Genomic DNA, 16,031 nt, shown 5'->3' on the forward strand with positions numbered 1-16,031 from the left:
AGGATGGAGTGATATTGTCTGCCGTTTCTCCAGACCTGCGGCGGGCCTTGCAGGATTTTCAGGCGGATAGACCTGATCGTTGCCCACCTGGTAGACTGTTTGTTCCTGATGATTGGACCAGTAGGGTCATTTCTGAGGTTCATTCTTCTGCGTTGGCAGGTCATCCTGGAATCTTTGGTACCAGGGATTTGGTGGCAAGGTCCTTCTGGTGGCCTTCCCTGTCACGAGATGTACGACGCTTTGTGCAGTCTTGTGACGTTTGTGCTCGGGCCAAGCCTTGTTGTTCTCGGGCTAGTGGATTGTTGTTGCCCTTGCCTATCCAGAAGAGGCCTTGGACGCACATCTCGATGGATTTTATTTCGGATCTTCCTGTTTCTCAGAAGATGTCTGTCATCTGGGTGGTGTGTGACCGTTTCTCTAAGATGGTCCATTTGGTTCCCCTGCCTAAGTTGCCTTCTTCTTCCGAGTTGGTTCCTCTGTTTTTTCAAAATGTGGTTCGTTTGCATGGTATTCCGGAGAATATCGTTTCTGACAGAGGAACCCAATTCGTGTCTAGATTTTGGCGGGCATTCTGTGCTAGGATGGGCATAGATTTGTCTTTCTCGTCTGCTTTCCATCCTCAGACTAATGGCCAGACCGAGCGGACGAATCAGACTTTGGAGACATATTTGAGGTGTTTTGTGTCTGCAGATCAGGATGATTGGGTTGCTTTTTTGCCTTTAGCGGAGTTTGCCCTCAATAATCGGGCCAGCTCTGCCACCTTGGTGTCTCCTTTTTTCTGTAATTCGGGGTTTCATCCTCGATTTTCCTCCGGTCAGGTGGAATCTTCGGATTGTCCTGGAGTGGATGCTGTGGTGGAGAGGTTGCATCAGATTTGGGGGCAGGTGGTGGACAATTTGAAGTTGTCCCAGGAGAAGACTCAGCTTTTTGCCAACCGCCGGCGTCGGGTTGGTCCTCGGCTTTGTGTCGGGGACTTGGTGTGGTTGTCTTCTCGTTTTGTCCCTATGAGGGTTTCTTCTCCTAAGTTTAAGCCTCGGTTCATCGGCCCGTACAAGATATTGGAGATTCTTAACCCTGTGTCCTTCCGTTTGGACCTCCCTGCATCTTTTTCTATTCATAATGTTTTTCATCAGTCATTGTTGCGCAGGTATGAGGTACCGGTTGTGCCTTCCGTTGAGCCTCCTGCTCCGGTGTTGGTTGAGGGCGAGTTGGAGTACGTTGTGGAAAAAATCTTGGACTCCCGTGTTTCCAGACGGAAACTCCAGTATCTGGTCAAATGGAAGGGATACGGTCAGGAGGATAATTCTTGGGTGACTGCCTCTGATGTTCATGCCTCCGATCTGGTCCGTGCCTTTCATAGGGCTCATCCTGATCGCCCTGGTGGTTCTGGTGAGGGTTCGGTGCCCCCTCCTTGAGGGGGGGGTACTGTTGTGAAATTGGATTTTGGGCTCCCCCGGTGGCCACTGGTGGAAGTGAACTTGTGTGCATCATCCCCTCTGTTCACCTGTTCCCATCAGGATGTGGGAGTCGCTATTTAACCTTGCTCCTCTGTCACTTCCATGCCGGTCAACATTGTAATCAGAAGCCTTTCTGTGCATGTTCCTGCTACCAGACAACTTCCAGCTAAGTCGGACTTTTGTCCTTGTTTGTTTTTTGCATTTTGTTCCAGTTCACAGCTGCAGTTTCGTTTCTGTGTCTGGAAAGCTCTTGTGATCTGAAATTGCCACTCTGATGTTATGAGTTAATACTAGAGTCTTAAAGTAATTTCAGGATGGTGTATTGATAGGGTTTTCAGCTGACCATGAAAGTACCCTTTCTGTCTTCCTGCTATCTAGTAAGCGGACCTCGATTTTGCTAAACCTATTTTCATACTACGTTTGTCATTTTCATCTTAAATCACCGCCAATATATGTGGGGGCCTCTGTCTGCCTTTCGGGGAAATTTCTCTAGAGGTGAGCCAGGACTATATTTTCCTCTGCCAGGATTAGTTAGTCCTCCGGCCGGCGCTGGGCGTCTAGGGATAAAACGCAGGCTACGCTACCCGGCTACTGTTAGTTGTGTGGCAGGTTTAGTTCATGGTCAGTTTAAGTTTCCATCCTTCCAAGAGCTAGTTCCTATGTATGCTGGGCTATGTTCTCTTGCCATGGAGAACCATAACACCTTCCTCCTCCTTTATAGCTGCTGGATTTTTCTTTGTTAAAAAGAAAGATGGGGTTCTCCGTCCTTGTCTTGATTTCCGAGAACTAAACAAGATCATGATTAAAAATACTTACCCAATTTTACTCATCCCTGACCTATTTAATCAGCTTCTGGGGCCCAGGGTGTTTTCTAAACTTGATCTTCGACAGGCTTACAATTTGATACGTATCCGGAAGGGTGATGAGTGGAAAGCAGCATTTTTAACATCCGAGGGTCTTTTTGAAAACCTTGTCATGCCTTTTGAATTATCTAATGCACTTGCTGTGTTTCAAAATATTATGAGTATTTTCTCTGATTGGATTGGAAGATCTGTTGTGATTTACCTTGATGACGTTCTAATTTTCTCACCAGATTTGGACACTCACCAGGAACAGGTCCGTGTTGTGTTACAGAGATTGAGGGAGAACTCTTTGTTTGCTATATTAGAGAAATGTGTTTTTTTCTGTTCAGGAGATATCTTTCTTGGGGTTTATCTTGTCAGCATGGGTTTAAGATGGATCCTGGGAAGGTGCGGGTCATAATTGCTTGGGTTCAAACTTGTGATCTTAAGGCTTTGCAGATTTTTCTGGGATTCACCAACTATTATATAAAATTGATCAAGGGGTTTTCGCAGATTGCTAAAGCACTTACTGACCTTACACGTGAGGGGGCAAATCTCAAGATTTGTTCACCGGGTGCTATCAAGGATTTTGAAAGATTAAAAGAGTGTTTTATGTCCGCACTCATTCTGATCCAACTTGATCTCCAAGAACCGTTCATTGTAGTAGTGGGTGCTTCAGAGATCGGAATGGGAGCAGTCTTATTGCTGCGGCCCAAAACTTTGACTAACCTGTGACCATGTGCTCTTTTTTCTAAAACACTTTCCAAGGTGGAAATTATGATGTTGGGAATCGGGAGTTACTTTCTGTCAAATTGGAGGAATGGAGGCATTTTTGGAGGGGGTGGTTCATCCAGTTACGGTGATCTCTGATAACCAGAATTTAGTTTACATGGAATCGGCTAAAAGGTTAACTCCTAGACAGGCCAGATGGTCGTTGTTTTTCTTTTGGTTTTAATTTTTCTATTACATTCAGGCCAGGGTCTAAAAATGTGAAAGCTGATGCCTTATCTCGTAGTCAAGATTTCAATTTTCCTCCCAAACCTCCATCCTCCACTATTCCTCTATTTATTGTGGTGTCTATGGTATCCTCAGAGTTGGAAGAGTAGATTCATAAAGTCCAGTCGTTAGCTCCTTCTGCTTCTCCAAGGTACATTTTATTTATGACTGTGTACCAAAGATTGCGGGTGCTACAGGAATTTCATGATTCCATTTTAAGTGGTGATCCTGGGGTTACTGCTACACGAAAAGCCGTTGTTAGACTTTTTTGGTGGCCATCTAAGCAAAATGATATTAAAGATTTTGTATCTGCTTGTGAAGTCTGCGCACGTGCCAAAGTCATTCATAGCCCGCCAGCTGGGGAATTGGCTCCATTGCCTATTCCAGAAAGACCATGGACTCATTTCTCCATTGGTTTAATTATAGATTTGCCTCTGTCTGATGGGAAGACTGCTATCTGGGTGGTAGTTGATCGATTCAGCAAACAATTTCATTTTGTTCTTTTGTCAGGATTACCAAATGCAGAGACACTCTCCAGGTTGTTTATTTCTCATATTGTAAGGTTACATGGGATTCCTCTGAACATTGTGTCTGATAGGGGAGTACAATTTGTCACAAAATTTTGGAGAGATTTTTGCAGTAAATTAGGGACTGATTTGTCATGTTAATCTGCTTACCACCCTGAAACCAACAGTCAGACTGAAAGAAAAAAATCAATCTTTGGAACAAATTTTAAGGTGCTTTGTGGCAGTCAAATAAATGAATCTACTGGAATCTCACCGTTCTTCTGTAATTATGGTTTTAATCCCCATTTACTCTATTAAAAGAGTATGTCTCTTCTGCATTATCTCCTTCATTGTCTCCTCCACTTTCAGCAGACGGTAGCCTGGAGTATGAGCTTCAGAGGGTTGTGGATTACCGGACAGTCCATAATTCCCTCTAGTACCTCATCCACTGGAAAGAATATGGACCACAGGAGAGATTCTGGGTCTCTGCTCGAGATGTGAAGGCAGATCGGTTAGTCACGGCCTTCCATCTAAATTTTCCTGGGAAGCCTGGGGTCCGGTGGCCCCCTTAGAAAAGGGGGTATTGTCACAGTTCTACCCCTCAGTGTGTCTGGGGCGCAGATACTAACAGGTCCGCCATCCAATCTGGTACAGGGCTGTGCTGAGCTGTCAGTGTGTTGATTGACAGCTTGACTATCCAAACTAAGATTGGGAGGCGTCAGCTGTCTTCAAGTGTACATTATCCTGGGTTCGTTCTGACCATCTGACTGTTTAACCCCTTCTGCTCTGACCCATTATCCTCCTGGTATTCTGACCTCAAAATGTTACCTGACCACGCTTTTGTCTCTTCCTTCTGTTTATGATGTACCCTCCTTGCATCTGACCTTGGACTCGTTGACCATTCTGACTCATGGCTTGGCTGTGAAAAGTGACTAGCATCACATTGTGAAAAACTTTTTTGGTGCAAATTGTGAAAACTGGAGCATTTATCTTAATAATTCTCCCTCTTTGTTCCATAACAGACCATATCATGGAAGTACTATTGAAGTACGTTGAAGTTGGGTATGCAGTTAATCCATCACTGATCCTCAAGGACTGGTATTTGCATTTTTTTGTATAAATGCTCTTATATACCAATCATAAAGATTTCACATTAGGCCTGATGTCAATGACGCTGTAAAGACCTGACTACTACTTATGATATTATAGTTTACTTGTATATAAAGATTGTGCATGTTAAGGCATTTACAGTTGTTCCAGAGATTGGATACCCAGATTGCAAATTATAAAATCCATAGTTTCCAGCCTTCGCCATTTATCAAGAATACTTTCAGTAACTTGCGCCTAGACATCAAATCAAAATGTGTGTGCATCACATGCCTGGCAATTCATCTTTTTTCTTTTGTACTGCCACTTCCAGTTCTGTTTTCTGTCTTATTCTAACCTTAGAGCTTAAAATCAATGTACAACCAGTCTCATCTCATACAATGGTATCGATAAAAGCGTGTACAGTTTTAAAAGCTGAATGTTAGGAATTCATAGTGAGATGTGTACGTGTTCACCAGCATTGCTTATTTTGCTAAATTCCTAGGAAAACATTGCAATGATCGAGCTGTATGGCTTAGATTTTCATCGGTTTTTAGGATCCAATTTTCATCAGTATTTGGTCAGTGTTTCAGTTTTTATCATCAGTGTTTCATGAGTGTCTCTCTGTTCAGTGTTTTTGCTTATTGTTTGCAATTTATTAAATTCCACCTATTTTTAAAGCTCAATTCATCTTGAATTTCAACAGATACATAAGTCTAAACATATAGATGTTATGACATTATCATCCAGACTTTACAAAGATTTCAGGTAAATTTCCTTAATTACTTTATCAAATAAAAAACTGCAATCTTATTCACTGGATATTTTATTTAAAAGGAATCTGCAGGATTTCAACTATCAAAATATTTATATGCGTATGTACCTCTTTCAAAGACAAGTCCAACAATACTTTTTCATGGCCGGTCCTTTCCTCACGATGCAGATTTAGTGCAGTTCTGCAGCGTTTTTTTCTGCTGCAGAAACGCTGCAGAACTGCACTGTGATTTACAGTAAAATGTAAATCAATGTGAAAAAAAAAAAGCTGTGCACATGGTGCAGAAAAATCCGTGCAGAAACGCTGCAGATTTCAAAGAAGTGCATGTCACTTCTTTTGTGCAGAACTGCATCGTTTCTGCACCCATTGACTCCCATTTTGTGGGTCAAATCCGCATAAAAACTGCAGACGTAAAAACCATCTGCAGATTTTATGCAGATTTGGGTGTCAAAACCGCAGAAGATGGAAGTGACGTCAGTGATGTGGAGGAAGTGTGTGGGCGGAGTGTAGCAAAAATGGAGTCGTATGGTAGAAATGGTATGTATAGTGTCTGTGTGTGTGTCTGTGTGTGTGTCTGTGTGTGTGTCTGTCTGTCAGTAGTGACTCATTGTAGTCATTTGTCGGGTGGGACTACTTCTCCCATCGAAATGTGATGATGGGAGAGTTGTCCCATCGTCAGGCGACTGACTACAATGGGTTAAAAACACAAACACACATTTACATGTAGTACATACTCACCACATACGTCCCCAAAGGCCACCATCCACGATCATCCTTGTCCCAAAATAAAAAAAAATACAAATCTTTTCCGTCGTAATCCATAATATAGGTTGTCCCACGACTAGTGTTGAGCGATACCGTCCGATACTTGAAAGTATCGGTATCGGAAAGTATCGGCCGATACCGGCAAAGTATCGGATCTAATCCGATACCGATACCCGATACCAATACAAGTCAATGGGACTCAAGTATCGGACGGTATCCCTGATGGTTCCCAGGGTCTGAAGGAGAGGAAACTCTCCTTCAGGCCCTGGGATACATATCAATGTGTAAAATAAAGAATTAAAATAAAAAATAGGGATATACTCACCCTCCGACGCAGCCTGGACTTTACCGCCTTAACCGGGAGCCGTTGTACCTAAGAATGCGCGCTTGAAGGGCCTTAGATGAGGTCACTGCGCTCTGATTGGTCCGTAGCGGTCGCGTGACCGCTACGCGACCAATCACAAAGCAGTGACGTCACCTAAGGTCTTTCAAGCGCTTGAAATACCTTAGAAGACGTCCGCAGCTTCTGATTGGTCGCGTAGCGGTCGCGTGACCGCTACGCGACCAATCACAAAGCAGTGACGTCTTCTAAGGTATTTCAAGCACTTGAAAGACCTTAGGTGACGTCACTGCTTTGTGATTGGTCGTGTAGCGGTCACGCGACCGCTACGGACCAATCAGAGCGCTGTGACCTCATCTAAGGCCCTGCAAGCGCGCATTCTTAGGTACAACGGCTCCCGGTTACGGCGGTAAAGTCCAGGAGCCGCCGGAGAGGTGAGTATATCCCTATTTTTTATTTTAATTCTTTATTTTACACATTGATATTAATCCCGATACCGATTCCCGATACCACAAAAATATCGGATCTCGGTATCGGAATTCCGATACCCGCAAGTATCGGCCTATACCCGATACTTGCGGTATCGGAATGCTCAACACTACCCATGACGTCCTCCGGTGATACACTGCAGGAGTTAATCGCTCCTGCAGTGTATCGGAGCTGCCCGTTCGTTTCCTGGAGTTAAATGAACTCCGGGAGCTCACTTTACGGCAATTGAACTGCCGTGAAATCTCTCACGCAGCAGTGTCGTAAAGCGAGAGTCCCGGAGTTCATTGAACTCCGGTAAACTCACGCGCATGCGCAGGCACACTGCAGGAGCTTTAGCTCCTGTCATTGTGTTTGGGGAGCCGTGGAGAGCAGTCACATCTCCTGGTGTGGCTGTTCTCCATGGCAGATTGTCGTGGGACACTCGATATTAATGGACTACGTCGGAAAAGTCTACAGATCATCAAGGGATTTGTAAGTATGGTAAAATTTAGAATATTAAAATACTTTTTCCTGTGTCTTTTTTTGTGTTCAGTAATTTGGGGTTAATAATGGATAGGCATCTTATAGACGCCTCTCCATTATTAACTGGGGATAACGTCACTTTACAATGTCAAGGTGACGTTAACCCCTTATTATCCCATATCCCACCGCTACACGTGAGTGGGAAGAGAGAGGCTAAGCGCCAGATTTGGTGCATCTCAGAGATGCGCCATTTTTTGGGCGGCTGCGGGCTGGTAGTTGTAGCCGGGGGGGGGGGGGGCAATATCCATGGCCCCTCTCTAGGCTATGAATATCAGCCCGCAGCTGTCTGCGTAGCCTTTTCTGGCTATAAAATATAGGGGGACCCCATGTCATTTTTTTCTGGGGTTCTCCTATTTTAATAGCCAGTAAGGCCACGCAGACAGCTGCGGGCTGATATTCATAACCTGGGAAGATTAACTAGTTCAATGAACTCCGGGACTCTCGCTTTACGACACTGCTGCGTGAGAGATTTCACGGCAGTTCAATTGCCATAAAGTGAGCTCCCAGAGTTCATTTAACTCCAGGAAATGAACGGGCAGCTCCGATACACTGCAGGAGCGATTACCTCCTGCAGTGTATCACCGGAGGACGCCGTGGGACAACCTATATTATGGATTACGACAGAAAAGATTTTTTTTTTTTTTAAATTTTGGGACAAGGATGATCGTGGATGGTGGCCTTCGGGGACGTATGTGGTGAGTATGTACTACATGTAAATGTGTGTTTGTGTTTTTAACCCATTGTAGTCAGTCGCCTGACGATGGGACAACTCTCCCATCATCACATTTCGATGGGAGAAGTAGTCCCACCCGACGAATGACTACAATGAGTCACTACTGACAGACAGACACACACACAGACACACACACAGACACACACAGACACACACAGACACACACACAGACACTATACATACCATTTCTACCATACGCCTCCCATCGATCCCCATCCGACGGTACGACTCCATTTTTGCTACACTCCGCCCACACACTTCCTCCACATCACTGACGTCACTTCCTTCTGCTGCGGTTTTGATACCCAAATCCGCATAAAATCTGCAGATGGTTTTTACATCTGCAGTTTTTATGCGGATTTGACCCACAAAATGGGAGTCAATGGGTGCAGAAACGCTGCAGTTCTGCACAAAAGAAGTGACATGCACTTCTTTGAAATCTGCAGCGTTTCTGCACGGATTTTTCTGCACCTTGTGCACAGCTTTTTTTTTTCACATTGATTTACATTGTACTGTAAATCACAGTGCAGTTCTGCAGCGTTTCTGCAGCAGAAAAAAACGCTGCAGAACTGCACTAAATCTGCATCGTGTGCACATAGCCTAACAGAGAAGTCAGCATTTGAATTGATATCTTTTCATTACTAACAAACTTTCCTTCCTCGCGATCACCAAAACCTGGCTCACCCCCTCTGACATAGCCTCTCCAGCTGCACTTTCATATGGTGGATTCCACCTTTCCCACACCCCCGCCCCAGCACCAAGCAAGGTGGAGGAGTTGGTTTTCTCCTGTCTGATACCTGCTCCTTCTCCCACATCCCACTTCCACCCTCTGTTACCCTCCCTTCCTTTGAGATGCACTCTGTGCGCATCTACTCCTTCTCCAACCTCCAACTGGCTGTCATTTACCGCCCCCCAGGGCCAGCCACCACCTTCTTTGACCACTTCACCACCTGGCTACTTCATTTCCTCTCCACTGACATCCCCACTATCATCATGGGTGACTTCAACATACTCATTGACACATCCCACTCAGCTGTCACTAAACTTCTATCTCTCACTTCCTCCTTTGGCCTTGCAGCCACTCACTAAGATGGCTACACACTGGACAACATCTTTACCCACCTCTGCTCCCTATCTAACCTTTCTAACTCACCTCTACCTCTTTCTGACCGCAACCTACTTACATTCTCTTCTCTCTCCTCTTCAAGTCCACAGTCTCCATGCCACATTGTACACCCTTGCAGAAATCTCAAACACCTCTATCTACACTCACTCTCTGAATCACTTCTCCCTCTTACAGACATAAGTTCCCTACACAATGCGGATGCCTCTGCCGCTTTATATAACACCACAATAGCTGGAGCTATGAGCTTGAATCAGTCGACCCTCTCACACATACCAAAGTTCACAAAATCAACAGACAACCCTGGCACACCAGCCTGACCAAAGAACTAAGGCAGGCTTTCAGGGTTGCTATGTGGAGATGAAAAAGATCACACTCCAACAAGGACTTCATCGCATTCAAACAATCCCTCATTCTTCAAATAGAAGATTGATAACAGCAGAGAAAGCTTTGGCCTACAATCCCCAGAGTCCCTCCTCCTAACTACTCAGCCCTCCTCCTCCAAAATCAGCTTCTCCACCATTACAGAATAAGAACTTTCTGCCCTACTCTCGAGATCACATCTCACCACCTGTGCACTTGACCCAATCCCATCCCACTTCATCCCAAACCTCACCACAGTCTTCATCCTAACCCATCTCTTCAACCTATCAGTAACAACTGGTGTTTTCCCCTCATGCTTCAAACATGCATCAGTCACACCATCCTCAAAAGCACTCTCTTGACCAATCCTCTGTATCTAGCTATCACCCCATGTCACTTCTCCCTTATGCCTCAAAACTACTGGAACAACATGTCTATTTCAAACTGTCCTCCCACTTGCTCCCTCTTCGACCGCTTACAATCTGGCATCCAACTGCATCACTCCACTGAAACCACCCTAACAAAAGTCAGCAGTGACCTACTGACTGTCAAAGCCAAGCGACACTACTCTGTCCTCCACCTCCTGGACCTGTCCTCTGCCTTTGACACAGTGGACCACTCCCTATTACTACAGACCCTCTCATCTCTTGGCATCACTGACTTGGCTCTATCTTGGATCGCATCATACCTAACAGACAAGGTATTCAGTGTCTTCCACTCACACACAACCTCCTCACCTCGCCCCGTATCTGTTGGAATCCCGCAAGGTTCAGTCTTGGGGCCCCTGCTCTTCTCCATTTACACCTCGGCCTGGGACAGCTCATAGAATCTCACGGTTTGCAGTATTACTTCTATGCTGATGACACACAGATCTACATCTCTGGACCAGATATCACATCCCTACTAACCAAAATCACACAATGTCTGTCCGCTATTTCATCCTTCTTCTTTTCTTGATTTCTAAAACTTATCATGGACAAAACAGAATTCATCATCTTTACCCATCTCACTCGACTCTCCCAACAGACCTATCCATTCAAGTAAATGGCTGTTCACTCTCCCCAGTCCCACAAGCTTGCTGCCTATGGGTAATCCTTGACTCTGATTTCTCCTTCAAACCACATGTCCAAGGCCTTTCCACTTCCTGCCGACTTCAGCTCAAAAATATTTCCCGGATCTGTGCATTCTGCAACCTAGCATCTGCAAAAACTCTAGTGCATGCTCTCATTATCTCCCGCCTTGACTACTGCAACTTCCTACTTTGTGGCCTCCCCTCTTACACACTCGCGCCTCTCCACTCTGTCCTAAATTCTGCTGCCTGACTAGTCCACCTGTCCCCCATGTGAAAACACGAACTTCAGCAGGAAAAAAGACCCTGTCAAGAGCATCGTATCAGTCTCAAGCATGATTACTTCTTGTAAGCTACATATTGAGCAAGAAAAATATCCATCTTGTCAATAGCCTTGTGGAATTTGTACAGGTCATCTGGTAACCTTTTATTCTCACCACATCAATCCACCTATTGGAAAGATGATTCCAACTGAGCACACAAATAAACAGCAATTGAAAATCTAGCGTACTGCTCTAGATAAACTGACTATTAAATTACGTATACTTCAGCATAGACAGAAATTATTCTTAAAACTTAACCTTTAATATGCATACCTAAAAGGAATAAATTTGTTTAAAATCAATCGATTGAGAACAGTGCTCATGATTACCAGTGCATTTAAAAAAATGGCACGATCTCACCCATTTGTCGCCTCTCGATTTTCTGAAGGTCCCTGTGGCCTCAGGATCCGTGAAACTTTTAATCATGGGGAGAAGAAAATACACCAGAGGGGGGAGAGGGGACAGGAACTACTTTCCCTGTCGTGCCCTGTGTGAAAAACTCCCGCCCTCACAAGGGCAGTACCCAAATATGAGCCTGTTAAAGTGATACCCTTGGCAAATGTAGCCACCCTGGAATTGTGTTTCCCTAACTCTTCCCAACGCGTTTCCTCCCCTGTTCAGGGGGTTCATCAGGGGAAGTTGCCCAGGTTAGAGGGGGTATTCTGCAGTGGCAGACATAACCTCCAGTAGCAACAAATGTAGTAACAGATTCCTCAGTGTGAGGAGCAAAATGGTCTGAGCACACACACACAGAAGTAAATATAGTATTGTTTTGTACTACTACAGTATATATGCTTTTTTTCAGGGTGAAGTTCGTGTTTTTACATGCCCCTTTACTAGTATTGAGCAATATAACACTTACGTCACAGTATCGCATTCACCTCTGGATGTGATGTAAGTGGCCGATACCGGATGTGATGTCTGCGTTCCATGCCACACTTCCTGCATTCCACAAGCCAGAAGTGCGGCTGATGCGGTCCGGTGGCCAGAAGTACACTGCATTGTACAGTGCGCGATCATTTAAAAAGGCAAATGGGAGACTCATAGGCAGCAACAGCTTACACTGGATATAGGATAAATGTCCTTACTCCCCTGATGATTCGGAATAGATGAAACGCGTTGGGAGACACTATTCTTGAGAGAAAGCAACCGGTGGCATTCTATACTAAATATTTTACTCCACTGAGGTTGGACATTGGAACTTGGCTACAGGAATCGGTGGGATGGCTCCGGTCTCTTGGCTGAGTATAATATGATTGATCTTAATATGTACCCACTATTTGAACCTGTGAAACGTATGCCATAGAAGTCTTAAGGGATATATGAATGTGACCAGTAGGCATAGATGAATTCTATATTCCCAAGTGTGATTATATCTGTTGCAGAATTTATTTTGAGACTGATGTGAAGATCAGGTCTTTATTCTTATATTCTTTGTTGCTATTTTTACTTTACCAGCAGAAATATTTCCTTTGTTTCCACTCTTAGCAGGTTGGATAGAGGTCAGTGAAGAACTATAAGAGGTTAATAAAGGGTTCTATCACCCTCTCACGGAGGAGTATAACCTATCTACTGCATGAGGAATTTGTATATTTTTTGTACACATTAGTGTTGAGCGATACCGTCCGATACTTGAAAGTATCGGTATCGGAAAGTATCGGCCGATACCGGCAAAGTATCGGATCTAATCCGATACCGATACCCGATACCAATACAAGTCAATGGGACTCAAGTATCGGACGGTATCCCTGATGGTTCCCAGGGTCTGAAGGAGAGGAAACTCTCCTTCAGGCTCTGGGATCCATATCAATGTGTAAAAGAAAGAATTAAAATAAAAAATAGGGATATACTCACCCTCCGACGCAGCCTGGACTTTACCGCCGTAACCGGGAGCCGTTGTACCTAAGAATGCGCGCTTGCAGGGCCTTAGATGAGGTCACTGTGCTCTGATTGGTCCGTAGCGGTCGCGTGACCGCTACGCGACCAATCACAAAGCAGTGACGTCACCTAAGGTCTTTCACGCGCTTGAAATACCTTAGAAGACGTCCGCAGCTTCTGATTGGTCGCGTAGTGGTCGCGCTTGAAAGACCTTAGGTGACGTCACTGCTTTGTGATTGGTCGCGTAGCGGTCACGCGACCGCTACGGACCAATCAGAGCGCAGTGACCTCATCTGAGGCCCTGCAAGCGCGCATTCTTAGGTACAACGGCTCCCGGTTACGGCGGTAAAGTCCAGGAGCCGCCGGAGAGGTGAGTATATCCCTATTTTTTATTTTAATTCTTTATTTTACACATTGATATTAATCCTGATACCGATTCCCGATACCACAAAAGTATCGGATCTCGGTATCGGAATTCCGATACCCGCAAGTATCGGCCGATACCCGGTACTTGCGGTATCGGAATGCTCAACACTAGTACACATACATTAATCACTTTGTATAAGTGAAATATTGAGTGTAATCCATGCGACACATAAGAATTTATGTGCATGTGAATGTTATGTGTATAAACCCATGAACCATGAGCTATAGGTGACCGTTGATACCCATGGGATACACATAGGATCCAATGCAATCCGATACATGCTAATAAGACTGTATTTTTGAAAAATCGTGTATAAGAGACGGTATATGGTGGTTAATACCGTTTGTAAAGATATATGGCGGTATACCGCTTTTTGGTCCATATTTGCACAATTTTTTTTTCGTATTTGCACTTCTGCACTTTAAATTATTCATATATTGAAAGTTCTTTAGAGGAATTTATTAAAGGTTATATTTTATTCAATCCCAGTCTGCTACTGGGGATCTGACTATTTTTGGGTTACAGCATAGCCCCCACTTTCTACATGTCAGAATGTGGAGACTTAAAAGCCATGCATGCTCCTCTGGGAAAATAAATATACAAATTGTAACTTTAGAGAGATAGAAGACTTGAACTCTAAGGCCGAGGTCACACTACCATAGAATACGGACGAGTGCTATGCGAGAAAACATTGCATAGCACTCAGACTAATGTTAATCTATGGGGCAGCTCACATCACCGTTTATTTTCTTGGGTGTATTCAGCGTGCATGTAAAATCGCAGCATGCGATTGTTACCGAGACTCTGCCGAGACTTGCCAATGCAAGCCTATGGGTGCTAGAACAAAATCGCACAGCACTCGGTCCATGCGAGTGCTGTCAGATTTTAATGCACCGGTTGTCCTTTGAAAAGCCGGCAATTCATGTGCCACGTACAGTAAAATCACATAGACAGGTTAGAAAAGAATAGATATATACACATAGAATACATATATATATATATATATATATAGATGTCAGTGACACTCATATATAGAGGTGCATCTCACAAAATTAGAATTAGAATCAAAAAGTTAATTTATTTCAATTCTTCAATACCAAAAGTGAAACTCATATATTATATAGAGTAATTACAAGCAGAGTGATCTATTTCAAGAGTTAATTTCGGGTAATATTGATGATTATGGCTTACAGCCAATGAAAACCCAAAAGTCATTAGCTCAGTAAATTAGAATACTTTATAACACCAGCTTGAAAAAATACTTGGTCACGGCTCCTTTTGCATTAATGTGGCGTGGTATGGAGAAGATCAGCCTGTGGCGCTGCTGAGGTGTTATGGAAGCCCAGGTTGCTTTGATAGCAGCCTTCAGCTAGCCTGCATTGTTGGGTTTGGTGTCTCTCATCTTCCTCTTTACAATACCCCATAGATTCTCCTGGATTGTACAATCAGTTTTGGGTTAACTTTGCAATTGGTAATGTGATCCATGTTTGTACTACTGTATAGATTTTAAATGGCTTTATATTATATGCCTGTGTAACATGGTTTTCTATTTGCTCTTTGGACATTGCATTAGGAAGTGTAGGGACTTCTGACATTATACGCAGATTGGATATTGGAGCATGACTAGCTTCCTTAGAGGCAATGTCTTGACAGGAGCATTTTTAAATTACATGGTGCATGTATGGCTATATAGTGTATTTGAATATGTTTGAATATTCTGAATTACATATTGCAGAACACCCATACTGTGTGTCCTGGGTTTTTTTTTTAAATGAATGTCACATTGTGTATTGTCTTTAGATGTGAATAAAGAAGGTTTTGTAATTTTTATAAAACACTCCTATGTTTCTCCTTTTTGAAAATGGTATTTTATATGTATTTTATATGATGAGTTTGGGTTTTTGTTTATTAAACATTTTAGTTTTTGCATTCCTGTTTTAATATTCCAGTTTGTCCATTGTGCACCACAATACTAGTATACTGTACAAAATTATTACACTAAATTGAGACATTTAACAGTGCTGGTCTATTTTTGTTAAATTGGACACACATAAACACCACACTGATATAACGGACAGACTGTTATCCAATTATCCTTTTTGTCCATCATATGATCTAATTGATTTCATATTTTTCCTGGGTAGGCCAAGTTAGATAACAAAGTTTGAACATAAATTAAATGCTATACTTTTGTCTAAAATGTGTCTTGAACCAAAATGTGACATGGAAAAAGGGCACAGGAAAAAAAAATCTCATATCAATGTGAGGAATAAAATGTGGGAACCGCTAGTAGTAGCTACAACAACTGAACATTGCTGATAGCAACCGTCCTGAAAG

General features: G+C 43.5%; 1 protein-coding gene across 2 annotated transcripts in view; it reads left to right on the top strand.

The window, feature by feature from the left end:
* CTXN3 (cortexin 3) overlaps positions 1–16,031 on the top strand; it is a 138,185-nt gene that overhangs the window by 40,312 nt on the left and 81,842 nt on the right. Inside the window, exon 2 of one of the 2 annotated variants that reach the window (XM_077280811.1) lies at positions 4,824–4,899. The exons of the other annotated variant lie outside the window; for it this stretch is intronic. The gene's annotated coding sequence lies outside the window, so the exon portion shown is untranslated. The remainder of the gene's footprint in view (positions 1–4,823; positions 4,900–16,031) is intronic. 2 annotated transcript variants of the gene reach the window in all.

This window comes from Ranitomeya variabilis, chromosome 1 (assembly GCF_051348905.1).
Source record: "Ranitomeya variabilis isolate aRanVar5 chromosome 1, aRanVar5.hap1, whole genome shotgun sequence".
Classification (NCBI taxonomy): Eukaryota; Metazoa; Chordata; class Amphibia; order Anura; family Dendrobatidae; genus Ranitomeya; species Ranitomeya variabilis.